At 48.0% G+C, this 17,604-nt stretch overlaps 1 long non-coding RNA gene across 4 annotated transcripts; it reads right to left on the minus strand.

Annotated features, from left to right (window-relative positions):
* Positions 1-281: 281 nt before the first annotated feature.
* LOC141491558 (uncharacterized) lies at positions 282-15,359 on the minus strand. Of its 4 annotated transcripts, XR_012469641.1 has the most exons (5): positions 15,249-15,359; positions 12,508-12,551; positions 10,117-10,248; positions 5,542-5,691; positions 282-1,195 (listed from the first exon to the last, which is right to left on the minus strand). It is a non-coding gene; the product is annotated as an uncharacterized LOC141491558 (long non-coding RNA). The 4 variants fall into 4 exon arrangements; XR_012469642.1 differs by lacking the exon at positions 5,542-5,691; XR_012469639.1 differs by lacking the exons at positions 282-1,195; positions 5,542-5,691 and having other exon boundaries at positions 7,615-10,248.
* Between the last annotated feature and the right edge of the window lie 2,245 nt (positions 15,360-17,604).

Raw genomic sequence — 17,604 nt, forward strand, 5'->3', positions numbered from 1 at the left:
TTTGCACGTCATCAGTGACTCCCGAAAGTCTCCTCACAGGGTGATCTGTGGGGAGGGGAGATGCTCGGTGGTGAGGCTAGACAAGTCTCCTCCTCCATGCTCAAGGAAATCTGCTTTGCACTTAGAAAGCAGCCAAGTGACTCTGGAGTGGACAGAGGGCCTGGGGCTCTGGATGGGCAGGAGTAGGCTCCATTCCCTCGATGGAGCTAGCAGACAACTTGAGCCAATTTGGAGGTGGGGGAAAGAAAAAAAAACCCATTGGCATCTTTTTTTCCTTTTAATGAATGGATAGATTAGCTTGGCATCAGATGGCACTGTGGGTCTAAAGATGGTCTATTAACTTACTGAAGAAGGGGATTAAATGTTTATGATTATTACTTGATCCATGGCTGATCCCCCCAAAAGAACTGAAAGCAGAAGCAACTGGGTGGAGAAACTGGGTTCAGAGTCAGAAAGATCTGGGTTCAAATTCAGTTTCAGACATTTACTAACTGCACTATCTTCCCTGTCTAGGCCCACCCCTAACTCTGCTTTGATACCATGAGTTCACTTTTCTAGGGGTCACTAGTCTTGTGCAAGACCACCCCCCATAAGAGTTCATTCTTGGCTCATTGTTGAGTTATAAAGGAAAAACTCTCTCTCTCTCTGTCTCTCTCTGTCTCTCTCTGTCTCTGTCTGTCTCTCTTCTCCCCAGGACACAGACAAGCATCTGTTGGACAGGAAGAGAGAAGGTTCCTTAGTAGAGGCACCATCTCCTCAACAACTGATACTATTGAAGGACAGACAGAGAAAGTTCTCACTCCTCAAGGCCCCGGCGCTGTCAGATAGTTCAGCCTCAGAAACAAATCTAGTTTTATCAGTGGACATGAGAGAGGAAGAGCCTTCACCACCTGCCTCCTAGGTTTGAAGTTGAAGTGGGCAAGGACCATAGAGCTTTTCATGTTGTCTCTCCAATCCTTACCACAGGGCTCTGCACACAGTTTCTTGGTTATCCATTTGCCCAGTCACTCGAGTCATGGGATAGGAATACAAAGTCTGTCCTGAAGCAAGATCTTATCCACCAACTGGAGGAAGTGTTCGAGTCTGGGCAACCAATGAGATGGTGCATGATGGACTGAAGAGGGTCCATGACAATAGAACAGTGTCAGCATGGGAACAGCCAGTCAGTGGCCTTCCAGTGGGGTTGGTCTGGGGTCTGAAAAAGCAGAGCAGAGGAAGGGATCAGGAACAGAGGATTCATATATCACATTCAGAAATAAGAAAAGTGGGAGAGGGCTGCCTTTGTTTCAAAAGAGCCAAGTATACCAGGAGACTGCAACAATTTCCAGGATGGAACAATTCTTTGGGTCTGTAAAATTTCATTACTTCTGATGTTTTAGGAAAGGAAGAATCCCATTCATTAGAAGATCACAAGAGTGCTGAGACAGCTAAAAATGTATATAGGATCTTAATCAACAGTTTCCAAGGGGAAGAGAATGCAAAGAAATCTATCCAGATAGACACTATCTGCAGGGAAAATTGTTCTCACAATTTTCTCAGAACCTTGGTCACCAGTTGAAACAATGAAGAATATGTTTGCCAGTAGCAGGAGACTGCTATGGGGTAGTGGGAAAGAAAAGTTCCCTCATGTTGGGCAAGGAAATAACTTTTGAAAAAATATTTTAGTGGATGAGTTTAAGTGGCATTTAAAAATTAAACTTCTACTACTATAAATTCGGAGTCCCCACTAGTGTGGTCCATATTATCACTGAATAAATTGATTTCCATTAGCTTTTGCTAAAGGGATTTACTGAGAAAGTGAAAGAATAGTGTTGCAAAAACAATTTCCAATCAGCAGATATATACTGTTCCCTAAGAGTAAGGTCCCTAAGGAGAGTGGGTTCATATTTAAAGTAAAATTGTGTTATTTAGTCATTTTCAGTCATGTTTGACTCTTTATGATGCCTGTTGGAGTTTTCTTGGCAAGGATACTGGAGTAGGTTGCCATTTCCTTCTCCAGTTCATTTTTCAGAGGAGGAGACTGAGTCATACAGGGTTAATGACTTGCCCAGGATCATACAGCTAGCAATCATCAGAGACCAGATTTGAACTGAGGTCTTCCTGTCTCTGGGTTTGGCACTCTGTCCATTGTGCCACCAGCTGCCAATGACACACATGTAGATAAAACCTATGGGAAAGGGCTATCTCTTGACTTTTGGTCCTAGAAATCTGTGTCTCTATTTTTTTTTGAGTCCCTTAGGTGTAGCTCTGTGTTGGGTTCTAAGGATTGAAATCTCTCTCAGTAAGAAGGGGTGATGGTCCTTCATGCCATATCTTTACATGGCCATCTGCATGTGCTTCTGCTCTCATTGGCCAGGATTAGCACCAGTATCCACTACTGTTATAATTGATGAACTTTCCTACCAACTCTAGTTGTCAGTGCTATCTTGGACGATTCCAATAGACCTCCCAAACAAACATGGCAGCCTTGCCCTCCCCTCTTAGAAAACTTTCTCATTAAAGATCAGGGAAAAATAAACATGGCAAAATAGAATCATCATAGCAGCCAGGCAGGAGATGGGTCACTCACTCTTCCCCAAACCTGCCAGGTCATAGCAATTGGGCCACTGGGCTCCACATATCTGGAATCATCCATTCTTCCAGCTCTGGAGCCAATTCAAAGACTTTTCCTCATCACCTAGTACCAGCCCCTCCGTCACACCTGACTCGAAGGACGCTCCCAAGGTTTGATGAGTGGTTTGTAACCTGGCAGAGGATATCTTGGTTCTGGATACGATACGCCATGAGGGGCAAATCTGTTCATCCTCCAAGAATTGGGTCCCTATAATATCAGAAGCCTACCACCTCCTGACTTACATAAGATCCTTATCTCCCTTCAAGGCCTGACTTAGGTGCCATCTCCTAGAGAAAACCTCCAGTTTCCCTGGTTATTGGTTTGTCCATCTGTCCAATTCTTTTACACTTAGATGCATACGTGTTTGTTCTATCTTCTCAGTAGGATTTAAGCTGCCCAAGGACAAACTGGTTTTTACTTTGTATCTCCAATGCCTAGTGTAGTTCATCATGGGCCCTGGATACATACTTGCTGAATGAATGAATCGAAAATATTTGTCCAGTAAAACCTTGGCCGTAGGAATGCTTTGCCTGGAAACGTTTTACTGGATTCTTTGCTGTGGCCCAAGTCTCCAAGCTCTCCCCAACCCTTGCTGCTGAGTGCATTTTGAGCTCAGGGTTTTTCACTTATCACCTTTCCTTTGGCGACCATGCCCCACACAATTGGAGCCCAATGGCATACGTTACAAATCACTGTCTCTGGGCAAAAATCTGACTTCTAGCATGGAAATGTTGGTGTCTCAAAAACTGAATTTGTTCTTTCCTCCATGTGCTCCCTCTGGCTTGGATTAAGGCTTTCTGAGTCTGTTTGTCTGTTCCCGGGGCCATCTTGAATCAGTTCTTCTGTTTTCTTTTCTATTAATTTTCTTTGTTCTCTTACAGATGATGAAAGTTTAAAAAAACAGTTATGGCAGAATTCTAGCCTTTTGAAGATTTTTTTTCCCCTCTCTGCCTCTTCTTTTTTTTTTGAAAAAGTGTGTCAATTGTTTTGAACTTAACAATCAACAACAAACACAAACATATCAATACAGAAAACAGAACAAGAGAATCATGAAAAACTGAATTGGTAGGTGTCGTTTTAAAATACATAGGGAAGGATTTATAACTGATAGAAGCAGTAACCAAGTGGATCTATTTCTTCTCTCCTTCTACACTTTTTTCTGTTTCTTTGGTGCATTTTGAGAAATCATTTCTTTCATTCTCTCCCTCCCTTAACTCTCTCTCTTTTAAATTAAATTTTACTTCTTCAATCAGCAAAATTCTGCCTTCTTTCCTTCCTCAGTCCCAACTGAGAACAAAAGAAAAACAAAACTCCTGTTAGGAACATATAGATTTTGGCATTGGCCATGTTCACACACACACACACACACACACACACACATCCCCTGTCCACTTCCCTATAAGGAAGTTCTCTCCTTATGAGTCTTCTAGAATCATTGATGTTTATGCTGATCAAAGTCCCTAAGAAGTCTGTCTCCTGGCTCTTCTTGCTTCCTCTGCATCAGTTCAATTCTTCTCAGTTTTCTCTGAAACCATTCCTATCATCATTTCTTACATCTAATCGTATTTCATCACATTCATATACCATAACTTGTTCAATCCTTCCTCTTTTAAAGAATTTTCAAGAATGAAAATGCTGACATGGAGGCTTTATATGCAGGTCTGTGTAAATGATATGATCCTGATGTTTCTTCGAAATATTTCTTATAAAGGTCAATTCAGAAAAAAATAGAAAAATATCTTCACTGAAAAATCCACAAATCCCATCAGGTGTTTTCTCCTCCCCTCTCTTTTCTCTTCTTCCCTTCCCTCTCTCCCCCTCCCTTCCCACCCTCTCCCCTTAAATAGCTTTAATGTATCCTTCCAGAGTCAGTGACACAGCTTCAGCCAAAGGGTAAAATAGATTTCCCACTCTTGAAGTGTTCTCCCTTACCTGTCCTCCTCTTCCCTCCCTTTCCTTCCCTTCCTTCTACTTTCATGACATATACCCATTCATTCAGGAATTCTCTCTTCTATTCTATTTTTCTATCTTCTCAGCAACTTGATACAGAGGAAGGATTAATAATAGCTTGTTCAATGAATAAATGAATGAACAAATGATGCCTTACTTGTCTCAACTCTTGAGAGCTCTTCTGGCTTGAAATTCTGTGACACATCTATTCATATTTGTTCTAGAGGCATATCTTTATGGTATATCTTTATGGTATATGTTTATTTAGAATTTTTAATGTTCATTCATTCATTCATTTATTTTTGCAAGGTAGTGGGGTTAAGGTCACACAGCTAGATAATCATTAAGTGTCTGAGGTTGGATTTCAACTCAACTCAGGTCCTCCTGACTCTAGGGCCCCAGAGTCTTTTGGAGTAAGAAAAGGAGACCTATTGGTTCCACGGATCCTTATTCCTTTCCTAGCTTTCCCAAGAATTCTGTTATTAGAAAGTCCAATGAGACTGAACCTTTCATAAAAGCCAACTCTGTGGCATACTAAGCTGAATTTGAGTCAGATGCCTTGAATGCCATTGCATTGCCTTCAAAGAGACTGTTGGAACTTCAGAACTTCTGAACCCTAAATTAGATTTAATTCAGCTCAGATCATTGGGAGAAAACAGTCAAGGTTGCCCAATACCGAGGATGGTTGACTCGTCTTCTCCTCCTTTTCAGTGTGGCAAATACTTCCAGTGAATAGTTTCTTAGAGGGAGCAGCATCAGAAGTTTAATTTTCTGTCATAATCAGAATTTGAGGACAGAGTGGTGAGGTCACTTTCAACCTTTCTATGGCCATCTCCTTTTGTCTGAGCCTTTTATTCTTTGCTTGTGGATTCCTGACTCATGGTCTAAATGGTCTATTAAGAGCATCATAGAAGGGACTTTGCCCTCACTCAGAAAGCCTTTGGTTTCTGGCATCCTGGAGCTGAAAAAGTTACTACCTGGGAAGGACATTATCCATGGGCAATGACCTTGGGTGTGCTGCCAAGATCCTTTTCAGTGCCTGTGCTGTCAGGACTCAGGATGAAGATGCACAGACACCCACATTGAAGACCCAGAGAGGGTAGGAACCACATGAACTCAGCCACATGCTGTGAAAAGACACAAGTCTTAGTCCTGGATCTGTCCACAAGCCTGACCTGACCTAGGTGAGAGGGATGATGGGTTGACAGTGACTTCCCCACTCTGTCCTTTGCAATGCTGGCCATGGAGCCAGAGCTTTGGTGGCTGCATCTGATCCTTTGGGTCTCTGTCTACCCTATGGTAGGCATGCCCTTGGAAATGTTTTGTGGCATGGTGCTAGGGAGAGGAAGATGCCCTTCCATCTCTTAGTTCCCTAAGCTTCCCATGTTCTCTCTCACACTGAGGCTGGCCTGGGTTTGGGGTGATCATGAAGTCAGATACCTTTTTTCCCCTCTGAATTTACAAAGGATGGGGGACACTTCTACCTTCCCTCACCTCCTTCCCACCCTCCCCAGAAGACGGGCAATCAACTTCGGACCCTTCCAGTTTTCAGCTGGGACTTAGCTCATTTTTCCCATTGAAACAATGTTTTACACAACAGTCCTGCTTCCTGACTAGGCCACAAACATCCACAAGTGTTGCCCATTTGCTATTATTTCCTTTGACTGGTTTTCATGGGGAAAATATTTCATGCTGATCTCTAAAGGGTTATCCTATGAAACAGGGATTAGATTTATTTCCTGTAGCTCCAGAACACAGAGAGGGTCCAGTGAGTAGAAGTCCCAAGGAGGCAGATTTTGACTTAGTGCTCAAAGGTGGAATTGTGGCCTTAAAAGTAATGAGTTCCCCATTTCTGGATATAGTCCTGCAGACATGACCTCTCTTGAGTCTCGAGAGGTAGTGAGCTCCCCATTCCCAAAAGTAGCCTGAGACTCTATACTGATCTCTCTGACCTGTTCAGAAGGAATTTGGGCTTAGGTCCCTGTAGCCTGGGCACTGTAGACCTTCTGTGGCCAAAGCCTGCCTACTGTGGCCCTCTATATGGCTATCCTTGTCAGAAGGAATACAGGCTCTGTTTGCTTTGAGGTCTGGGCTCCCTCCTACAAAAAGGGGAGCTAGGAAAATTCTGTGAGCTGGCTCATTTGAAAGACCATATGGGGGAAGAAAAGACCATATTGGGGGAGGAGGGGGCTGTAGCCTGGACTGGAAGTGAGGAAGGAAAATGAGCTGAGGTCTCAGCTTAGCAAATGGCCCTTGCAGAAGGCAAGGCATTGAAGACTGCATCAACCCAAGGACTTCATGATGGAAGCAGTAAAGCATTGTTTGTATCTGGTCTTAGGGCAGTCATATGTCTAGAAGGAAGTGAAAACCCAGGTTGGAGGGTGAAGGTCTTGGCACCCATTGGGATACTAGTTGACATGTACATAGAACCTTAGGATTTACAGATGTTCCCAGCTGGCAAGGTAAAATGCTCCAGGCACAAACCTCCCCATTTAACTGATGAGAACACTGAGTCTCAGAGAGGGGGGGCTTGCTGTGGTTATATAGTAAGTGTCCAAGGTGAGATTCATTCCAATTTGGTTCTCGTCCTACTCACTCCCCAGCATTGCCTTTCACCCAAGACAGATCTCAGGAGAATTCCAGTTAATTCAACCAGTATTTCTTGAACTCCTATAACATTCATGATCCTGGTCTTGGTTCCAAAGATAGAAGGATGTAAAATGATGCCATTTCTGATCTCAGGTAGCTTATTACCTAGCATAGGAAGAACAAGAGCAGCCACCAAATGTTGCACAAAATAGTGATAGGATTCTTTCTCATCTATCCACCCATCTTCTCCATCTGTCCATCCTTCATTCATTTATTCATTCTTTCATTCGTTCATTCATCCATTTGTCCATCCATTCACCATCCATCCATCCATCCATCCATCCATCCATCCATCCATCCATCCATCCATCCATCCATCCATTTGTTCATTCATTCATTCATCCATACATCTGTATATCCATTCATTCATTCACTCAATAGTGCGTTACAATGGCTGTGAGGAGAACTGAGGAGGGAGAGACAGATTCACCTTGACTCCCTGTCTTCTGGACTCTGTGGCTGAGCCAGACCTTCCCACTCTTGGTCATGGTCACAGATGCCCTCAGCAGAAAACAGAAATGTGTGCCCCGCCCCCACCTCAAAGAGGACCTCAACTTAGACTCCAGGAGAGAGAGGTCCCTTTTTTACATAGTAACCTAGAGACAGCTGGGGGGGGCCACAGTGGACAGGACACTGGATCTGGAGTCAGGAAGACCTGAGTTCAAATGTAACTGCTGACACTTAGAAGCTGTGTGACCCTAGGGAAGTCACTTCACTTCTGCCTCCATTTCTTATCTGTAAAATGAGGGTAATAATAGCAATGTTGTTTTGAGAATCAGCCCAGATTATATTTGTGAAGCCCTCTACAAACTAATATTAGCTAATTATGTCATGGCTCCTGCATCACAGTCCCATGGCCCCAAGAAAGGCTTCCAGTTGGTGGCTCTAGGTCCCCAAGCAGATAAGAGGACACTATTTGGAGAGCAGCCAGCACTGGGTGGACTTTCCTGAGAGCACAGCCTGGGACTCCACAGGCCACTCTCAGGACCAGCACCGGCCTCCCTCCTGACTCCATGGAGCCCCCTCTCCCATGCAGCAACAGGCTCAAGTTTCCATATCTTAGAGAGGGAAGCTGCCTGCCGTTGGAAAGCACTTGGCATGGGGCAGCCAGAAGCAGCTGCTGGGCCAGGGGCTGGGGTGGAGGTGGGGAAGGTCCTTGGATCACCTTCATGTGGATCAAACTCCTTCCCCCGCCTCATTTTTCTGTTCTTGAGAGAACCTGATGTTATTGCAAAGGCCTATAGGTAGACTAGGTATCATTAACCTAAGAAACTGGGGAAATGTCTTCCAAGGGAGGAGAGTGGGAGCTCCAGGTAGGGGGATGCAAAGAGTCGGATCCCCTCCAATTCTTTTCCTGAATATTCTGATCATGGCTTGGTCAGCATCCCTGCCTAATTCAGTGGCCTTTCTTGGTATCCTCTCCCCCACACTACATGGCCCCCATTTGTCTAGGACTCTGAGCAGTTGTGTGTGTTCTCTCAGAGGGACACCCAAGGTGATTGTGTGTGTGTGTGTGTGTGTGTGTGTGTGTGTGTGTGTGTGTGTGTGTTTGAGAGCCAGAGGAACCAGGAAGGTTCATTGAGAAAAGGGAGCAAACTGGGGATTGGGGGGTAAATTCCAGGCATGGGGGTCAACTGGGACAAAGACTTGGAGGTGGGAAATGGATGGCCATGGGAGGTGAGATGAAGTCTTATGTGAAGCCTCGCAGCTGTTCCAAAAGAGGCATTGGTTGTTTCGTAGCTGTCCTGGTTCATTGGACTCAAAAGAGGGGTCGAACTTTTAGGGGAGTGTCTATATCTGCAGGACTGGCTCCCAGTAAAGTCCTGGATCAGAATATTGCCTGCACCCCCTCTTCTAGGCTTGCCTTCTCACCAAGGTGGGGCTGGTGAAGCTGGAAGCTTCCCCAATCCCAGGGAATCAGGCTTCGGAGTCTCTTCTAGCTGCCCTCTCCCTTCTCTAAGAGCTCCTGATTCCTACTGTAGTGTGGAGGGGAGTCTGGGGTCTCTGGGGCTCTGTTAGCAGCCCACCCCCATGAAGGGTGGCATGCTGTTTATGTGAGGACCAGTCTGGCAAGATATGAGGCATGTCCTGGAGAGGTTCACTCCTGCAGGGCCAGCCAACGGGCAATACTGGGGGTGGATGGGGGGGGGTACATGGAGGGCTGAGATACGCCTCCACACAGATGAAATCACTGGTCCTCACAGCCTTGACGTCAGCCCTAATCTCAAGACCATCCCTTGCCAGCATTTTTATATGGACGATGCTTCAGTGACTCAGTTCTTGGCATGGTGTGGTCCACACTGTACTGGGTAGGGGTGGGGGGTGGGGGTCCTCCATGGGAAGGGTCATCGATTCCCTCCTTCCAATGTGGCCCCAGGTGTGAATGCCCAGAGAGGAAGGGGAAGGAAGCTTTTGCTATCTCCCCCCCTCTTCAGAGGAGAGGGGGTTCCCCCATTCCACTGGGTTCCTAGCTTTTCCTGAATAGACAGCCCAAGCCCTGAGAGGGGAGCTCCTGGGCAGGGCCCTGCCCCATGCAGACTTGGCTCCTACTAAGTGACAGACGACTTTTCCAGAGAGATTGGTTTTTTTTTTCTTTTCTGTTTTTAGAGTCTCTGAGCCTGCCAGCTTTCCGGCAACCCCTCCCACATGTCCAGGCCCTCCATGGGAGGGAGCAGACACTGGGAGCTTGGGTTCTGAGTCACAGCTTGGATTTCCATTTAGGATTCTGTCTTGACTTCATTCTAGCCTCAGGATCCACAGGACCTCACCAACTGGGAGGTTGGGGGGAGCTGTCACACTGATCTCACCCATACGTGGTGGGGGGGTGGCTCAATGAAATTCCCCATGCCTCAATTTCCCCAAAGTAAAGACAATAAGATGTACAGGGACCCTAGAAATCCCACCATCTTAGAATGCTGAGGAACTCTAGGAGGCATGAAATGTCCATAGACTATGTGAAGTCAAAGGATCCTCCTCAGACATCTTCCCATCCAACTGCCCATCCAATGCAGCATCCTCCAGGCCCCAGCCAGCATCTAGACAGTGAGAGATTTGAAAGTCATTCAGACTAAATTATGATGATCATTAACTGCAGTGGAGTCACAGGAGGATCTGAGTCCGAATCTTGACTCTGCCATTCATAGCAGGAGTCAGAAGGGCCGGCTGCCCAGGCCATGCTCCATGCCCATCTACCTCTCCCCTTAATAGCTGGGTGACTGTGGGCTTGTCCAGCTATTCTGGGCCTCAGTTTGCTCATCTGAAAGATGAAGTTCTCTGATACTCCAAATCTCTGACTCTGTTCTTGGGGCCTCCCTCCTTTCTTACCTTTCACCCCAAGCCCCGCCCCTCTGGAGCTTAAAGAATAACCCATAACAAAACTGAAAACAATCCATTATTTATAGCTTTCATTGAAGCTTCATCAAGTCATGATCCAGCATCCTGAGCTTAAGCTGGCATCCTCCCCCTCCTCCTGCCAGCCGAGAGGTGAGGGGTGAGGGGCAATGCCACCTCCAGAAATCTTCAGAGACACTCTTAGTTGGAGAGGACCCTCCCCTCATCTGATAGGCATAGGCTAAGGGGCTCTCTCCAGGGGCTGGCCCAGCTCCCACACTCTTCTCACCCCCCTCAGGCTGGAGACATAGCTGAGATGCCCAGCCCCTTCCCCAGAGCCACCTCAGGGGAAAGGGCAAAGGGGAAGGGGGCAGCTCTGGCCAGGAAGGCTTCCAGAGCCTGGGTCCAGGCTTCCTGACAGGTGGGGAGGGGGGCCCCAGCAAGGAGGCTCAGGCCCTCCAGGGTCACACAGCTGGGGGCCATGGGGAGGCTGCTGCCTCCTTAGTCAGACCATAAACCCAAGTGTTGGCTGGGGGAGGGGGGACATGACTGGAGGAAGACTTGATGATTTATTGTGCTGATCTGGAAGGGGAAAATGAAGCCCTTTTCAGCTTGGCCAGGGTTTCAGGCCCCCTGGGAGCTCTGGAGCTCAGATACCGGGAGGGGGGCGGGCGGCCGGCGTTCAGCCGCCTCTGGCAGCCAGCCACACTCCCAGGATGCTGATTTACAGGGGTTTATCAGAGGCCGAGGACTGTGATCAAGTTTATGGAAATAGCAGGCGCCTCCACCCAACAGAGGCCTGCCAGGCCTTGCTGCCTGTTTCCCACGCTGATTAGAATCAGCCCTGGCTGGAGAAGGCTCAGTTAAGGTCTGGGGTGCTCCTAGAACAGTGTCTCTTCTTTCTCTTCCCCCTCTCCCTCCCTCCCTCCCTTCTCTCCCTTCCTTCCTTCTTCCACCTTCCATTTTCCTTCCATTATTCCTTCCTTCCTTCCTTCCTTCCTTCCTTCCTTCCTTCCTTCCTTCCTTCCTTCCTTCCTTCCTTCCTTCCTTCCTTCCTTTTCTTCCTCCCTCTATCCCTTCCTTCCTTTCATCTTTCCTTCCTTCCCTTCTTCTCTTCTTCCTTCTCTTCCTTCCTTCCTTCATCTAACCTTCCATCCTTCCTTCCCTCCCTCCCTCTCTTCCCTCCCTCCTTTCTTTCTTCCCTTCCTTCCCTCCTTCCCTCCCTTCTCCTCCCTCCCTCCCTCCTTTCTCTCCCTCCCTCCCTCCCTTCTCTCCCTCCCTCCCTCCCTTCTCTCCCTCCCTCCCTCCCTCCTTTCTCTCCCTCCCTCCCTCCTTTCTCTCCCTCCCTCCCTCCCTCTCTCCCTCCCTCCCTCCCTCCCTCCTTCCTCCCTTCCTTCCTCCCTTCCTTCCTTCCTTCTTTTCTCCTAAGGCACTCCTGGGACCACTTAGAGGCTGGACTTCTCAGCACACATTTTCTACCCAGGCCAGGTCTCAGTCTGCTTCTTAAATAAAAGAAGCCTCCCATGTCCCCCTCCTTCCCTTCTTAGGGGTGTGAGTGGGAGAGATCAAAGGAAATATAAATAAAGGGGTAATTTGGAGTTACTGCCTCAGAAGGGCTAAGGCAAACAAGGTTTAGGGACCTGAAAAGCCTGGGGCCTCTCCAGGTCTATCCACCCTGAAAATGGATTGATGCCCAGGAAGCCAGTGATGGAGGAGGTGAATGTAATTGTGTGGGTGGGGGAAGCATGCTGGGGATTCCCCAGTCAGGGTGGGGTAGCATCATGGATAGAGCACCTGGCTTCAGACCCTGCCTTGGACCTTCCCACCTGTGGGACCTCAGGCAAGGTCCTTGAGACATCTAAGTCCATGCGATGCAGGGATGATATGGCATGCCTCTGATGTGACATGTTTGCCTCCCCCCAGCCCTCAGGCTGATGCTCACCTGGAAGAACCTGAGGTCTTACCTGAGGCCTGGAGATAACCTCCATCTCAGTTCTGGGCTCCTGACCTGCATGGAGAAGGACAGAGGAGACAGCTATCTTAAGACATGTCCAGCAGAAGGGAGTAGAAATGCTTCCCCCCTCCCCCCCCAGGGCGGAGGTCAGCATCCAGGGACTGGAAACCTTTCCAACTGACATAACATGAGTGAAACTCAAGCTGCTGGAGGGAAAGTCCAGTACTAGGCAGAAGCCAGTGGTAGGGCCCAAATCCCAAATTTGTCAGATCTCTAAGACCTGAGGGATGAGTCATGTGACCCCCCCACCCGGACAGCATCCAGAGAAGAGGAATCAGAAGAGTTAGGGGCTGCCAGGACAGACTGAGCCCAGGGGAGAGAAGATTGAGGGCCCTTTGTCTCTTGGTTGCCCTTAGCCATAGTTCACTGGGGCCAGGGCTGGTCAGCTTTTCTCTAGGCTCCAACAGAAGCCACAAGAGAAAAGGGTCAGGACCCACAGGCTGAGCCGGACCCCTTCTCAGCTGTGGTCTTCTGTCTCAGCCCTTTGAGGCTCAGACCTCAGCCTGTGATGGGGCTTGTTGGGGGGGGCAGCTTGGGAGGCAGAGGCTGAGGAGAGCCACCCCGGGGCTCCCTCTCCTGCCCCAGCCTCCTTTCCCACAGCTCCAGAAGAGGAGGTTCACCCCACCACCACCACCACTAGAACGGCACCTGGAGGGATCCAGTGGAATCTGGCTTAGTCTCTAGGGAGGCTCAGGAAGGGGCAGACATTGGCTGGCCCCATTGGGGGAAAGGGTGCTGCCCCAAAGGCGGGGGCTGGAGGACGCCACCTCTCAAGTTCCTTGTTTGTTGGGCTCCTTCCCTTTCCCCTTCCTCAGATCTCTTGTCCATTTGCTAAAGGGCAAGGGGCTTCATTTATTAAGGGGGAACTGCTCTTAAGCTGGCCAGCCAGGGCTCTCTGAGCATCCAACTCTGTGAGGTGGGGGAAGGGGACAGACTGATGGGGTGGAGGAGGGGAGAGGCCGGGGGGGGCAGGGGAATGCAGGCACTGTCATCCCCTCAGACACTTCTGGCCTGCTCTCAGGGCACCCAAGCATTCCCATAAAGATTCCTTTCCATCTGATACAACATGAGTGAAACCCAAGCTGCTGGAGGGCAAGTCCAGTACCAGGCAGGCCTCAGAAGGTGAGTGGCCTCGATGTGCAGAATGGGGCGTTTACATTTATGGGGTGGCTGTGACCCACCCAAGAGGCTTGTAAAAAACTCCATAAAAACCTGCTAAGAGGAATAGGGTTACTGTCTGGGCTGAGGGGGTGGGGGAAACTGCTTGAAATGATGCCAGCCTCACCTTCTCTATCTGCTCGGATGCCTGCCTTCCTGGGCAGAGAAGCTCAGCCAGAACCCTGCCCCCTCCTTTCTGGCCCTCGACCAGACCCAAGCCCCTGGGGGAGGCTGTGCTGAGGTGGAGGTGTGCCTACCCACCCTCAGGGAAACTGGGAGACACACCCGGCTGTCTGCCTGCCTCACATCCCCTCCATCAGAGGAATTTTAATGGGTAGCATTAACCTCTGGGACCAGGACTGGCCTGAAGGCCCCAGGGGGTCAATCTACATGCACTGAATCTCTAGACCTCCACTGTATGAGGGGCTCCAGGCATAGGTGAACCCAAAACACTGAGCCTGTCCTCATCCCCAAAGCAAAGGGTTGATGGATGTCTGGGTCCAGACACATCCCTGGCATTCTCTGGTCTGAGCTTCTTGAGGCTAAGGCGGGGGGGGGGGGGGGGGGGGATGGACCTGAAGCCAGGAGGATCTGAACTTGGTGGGGCATGGGTGAGGCCTTCAAGATCTCAATCTGCAGGGCTGGAATAATGTCAGTGCCAGGAGCTGCTGGTCTTTGCCCAAATGTGTCATCTCCCATCTCCCTGTCTTTGTATGGGGTGTCTCCAACCGAGCATCTCTCCCTTTTCCCTTCTACCGGTTGTTTTTACTGACTTCCTTTAATCTCTGGTTAAATGCCATGTTTTGACAATTTCCTTCCAGGAAGAAAAAAAGAGGGGGAGGGGATTGGGAGGGACTAGGAGGAGGAGAAAGAGGAGGAAAGGAAGAAGAGAAGGAAAAGGAGGAGGGGGAGGGGAAAAGGAGAGTGAAGAAGAGGGAAAGGGAGAAGAAAAGGAGGAAGATGAGGAGAGTGGCCTGGTGTGTCAACAGAGGAGGAATCAGAGGAAGGCTCCACGGCCTCTGTCAGAGCAGTCTTGCTAGTCAGCAGAAAGTCTTGGAAAGCAGACATGCTCCAGCTGGGGCAGACCTTAGACCTCAGATGTTTTCCTGTTCAGCCCTGGTCCTCAGTGCCGGTAACTCCTTGGAGTGGTGTGGGGTAGAAGAAAGCCTCAGAACATGGAGACTTTCCCTCAACCTTTGGGGGAGTTCCCCCCTTTTGCTGGGGCTGGGGTGGCCAGCCATGCCAGCTGTTACATCTGACTCCATGGAAGGGTATTCTGGGACTCCAAACAAGGCAGTCGTGAGAGTCTGGGGCCATCACAGACAGCCCGGATCTAGAGCTTCCTCGGTGGCTATCCACCTTTAGGATGTGGAGTCTGCTAGTCTGGTGGGCCATGGAGGCCCGGGTTCAAATCCTGCCTCCAGAATTCAGCTGGGTGACTGGGGACTCTCCTTTCTCCTTTCCCGGCTTCACATGAAACACCCACAAAATATCATTTACTAATTGGAAGGCAATAGTTTAATTACCCCAGACCTTGAGTTTCTGAGTGAGGAGCCTCGCGATCCACTGAGTCCTATCCAGGGCTGACCACTTCTCTCCTCTTCAACATTTCCCCCAGTGGCTGTCCAGCTTCTGCCTGGAGGAGCAATGGGGAACTCACTACTTCCTGGAGCAGCTCCTGCTCTAAACTAGCAGTCTCACATTTCACAAATGAAGCCTTCATCTGCCTTCCCTTCCCCCAAAGCTTTCATTCTGCCCTCAGGAGCCAAAAGAACACTTCTAATCCCTAATCCCCACAGCTGTCCTGTGGCCTTCCTCCACCCTAATCTTCTTTCCTTTAGGTTAAACATTTGCTATCCCTTCATCTGGAAAGTTCTCAAGGCTTCTCATCACTCTTGGTTTTCCTTCCCTGGACATTCCCTATTTCACCTATATTTGGCCTTTGGCTGGCATGTAGAAATGAACCTAACACTCTTACTGAGGTCTGACAAAGGAAGAATGAGATGCAGTTTTCACTTCTCCATCATCCATCCTGAGCCTCAGGTTTTTCCATTGGTCCTGTAGTACGTTGTCCACCCTTGAGCTTGCAGTCCACTAAGACCCTCAGATTCACTTCAGATGATTTACTGTCTAGCTGTTCTTTCCCCATCTTGGATTGGATTTACAAAAACAACTCAAATCCACTGTCTTACATTTGATTTGATTTTTTTCATCATGCGAGGATTTTTAAATCAAACTGTCATCTGAGGTAATAACAGTCCTTTGAGGCATCAGGTCAGTGCTCAGAGGTTGATGGATACTCTATCGATTCCTTTCTCCAAGACATTGATTAAAATGTTCCAGGGCAAAGAACCAGAACCAAGTTGTGGGAGATTCAAAATACTTGCTGAAAAGATTCATCTGGGCTCATTTCTGTCCTAGAACATTCAAGACATTGTTTGAGAGGTATCATAAGCCTTTATAACTAGTGTTAGAGGAGAAATCAGAGTCCATCCCAGTCCCATAGCCTCTTTTGCCAGATGAAACAGTCAAAGCCCAGAGAGGCTGTGATTTGCCCAAGGTCACACAGTGTCCCAGTTAAACTAGGCTCCTGAATCCCAATGCACCACAAGGAATGGCATCGAGCTCTGCCCCAGGCAACCAGGAATTGTTCCTATGCCAAGGGGGGGTTTGGCATTCTCTGAGTCAGACTTTAAATTCCATCTTACTGTCCACAGCAGGGGCTGACTCTCCAAGACCAAGCCCCCCAGGTTTTTTCTGATGTCTTGGGGTACATATTAGGAATGCTCTGAGCATCTCACTGCCCATTTGGACCTGAAGACTGAACCAAGGACTTTGAAAGAAAGAAGTCATAATGGAGGGGGACTTGGCATCACATAAGGAATGAATTCAGTCTTGGGCAGTAAAATCAGAGGATAAAACAATGAATATCACGTGAGGTCAAAGCAACCCCGTAAGGAATATATTATTCATTGGATGCCACAATCATATCATTGATGACTTTTGGGATGTTATGGGATCATAGATTCAGAGGTAAAAGAGACCTTTACTATTCTCCTCCCATTGTCCAGAAGAAAAAAACTTTGACCCAGAGTCATTGACTTAGCTAAATCCCTGAAGGTGCCAATAGGCAGAATTGGTCTACGTCATGAGTCCTTGCTTCAAACTCAGCTCTCCTTTTCCTGGATTTTTATCTTTGAAGCCCCGCTATACAATGCTGGTGGATTTTTTTTTTAGTTTTTTTTTTTTTTTTTTTTTTTGCGAGGCAATGGGGTTCAGTGGCTTGCCCAAGGCCACACAGCTAGGTCATTATTAAGTGTCTGAGGCTGGATTTGAACTCAGGTATTCCTGACTCCAGAGCCTGTGCTCTATCCACCTCGCCACCTAGCTACCCCAGCTGGTGGATTTTTAAAGATTTTTTCATTGTTTTTGTTTCTTACATCACCAGGGTATTCCATTTATCTTTCACCCTGCTTCTCCCCCAAAACGTCCCATTTGACAATTTTTGAGATGTTTTGTAAAGAGAGAAAAACAAGTCAACACAACTGATGCATACATCAAGAAGTAAGTTACTCCTGGGGCCCTCCCACCTCCTCCAAGGGGCGGGTTTGGGGGGTCTTCATTCAGTCAAGGAGTCCTACTTGATCTGTTAATTGTGTTACATTTGCATTTACTTTTTGATGCATGGTTGTTCTTTCCAATTATGTTGCTGTAGTCACTTGTATATTGTTTTCTTGGTTCTGCTGACTTCACCCTGTATCAGTTCATATAGTTCTTTCCAGGCTTCTCTGTATCCATCACATATCTCATTTCTTATGGCATAGTAGTAATCCAATGCATCTGTGGACCTGTTCTCCAATCGATGTTTCTAACTCTCGATATTTTGAAG

Source organism: Macrotis lagotis, chromosome 6, assembly GCF_037893015.1.
Source record: "Macrotis lagotis isolate mMagLag1 chromosome 6, bilby.v1.9.chrom.fasta, whole genome shotgun sequence".
NCBI classification, from domain to species: Eukaryota; Metazoa; Chordata; class Mammalia; order Peramelemorphia; family Peramelidae; genus Macrotis; species Macrotis lagotis.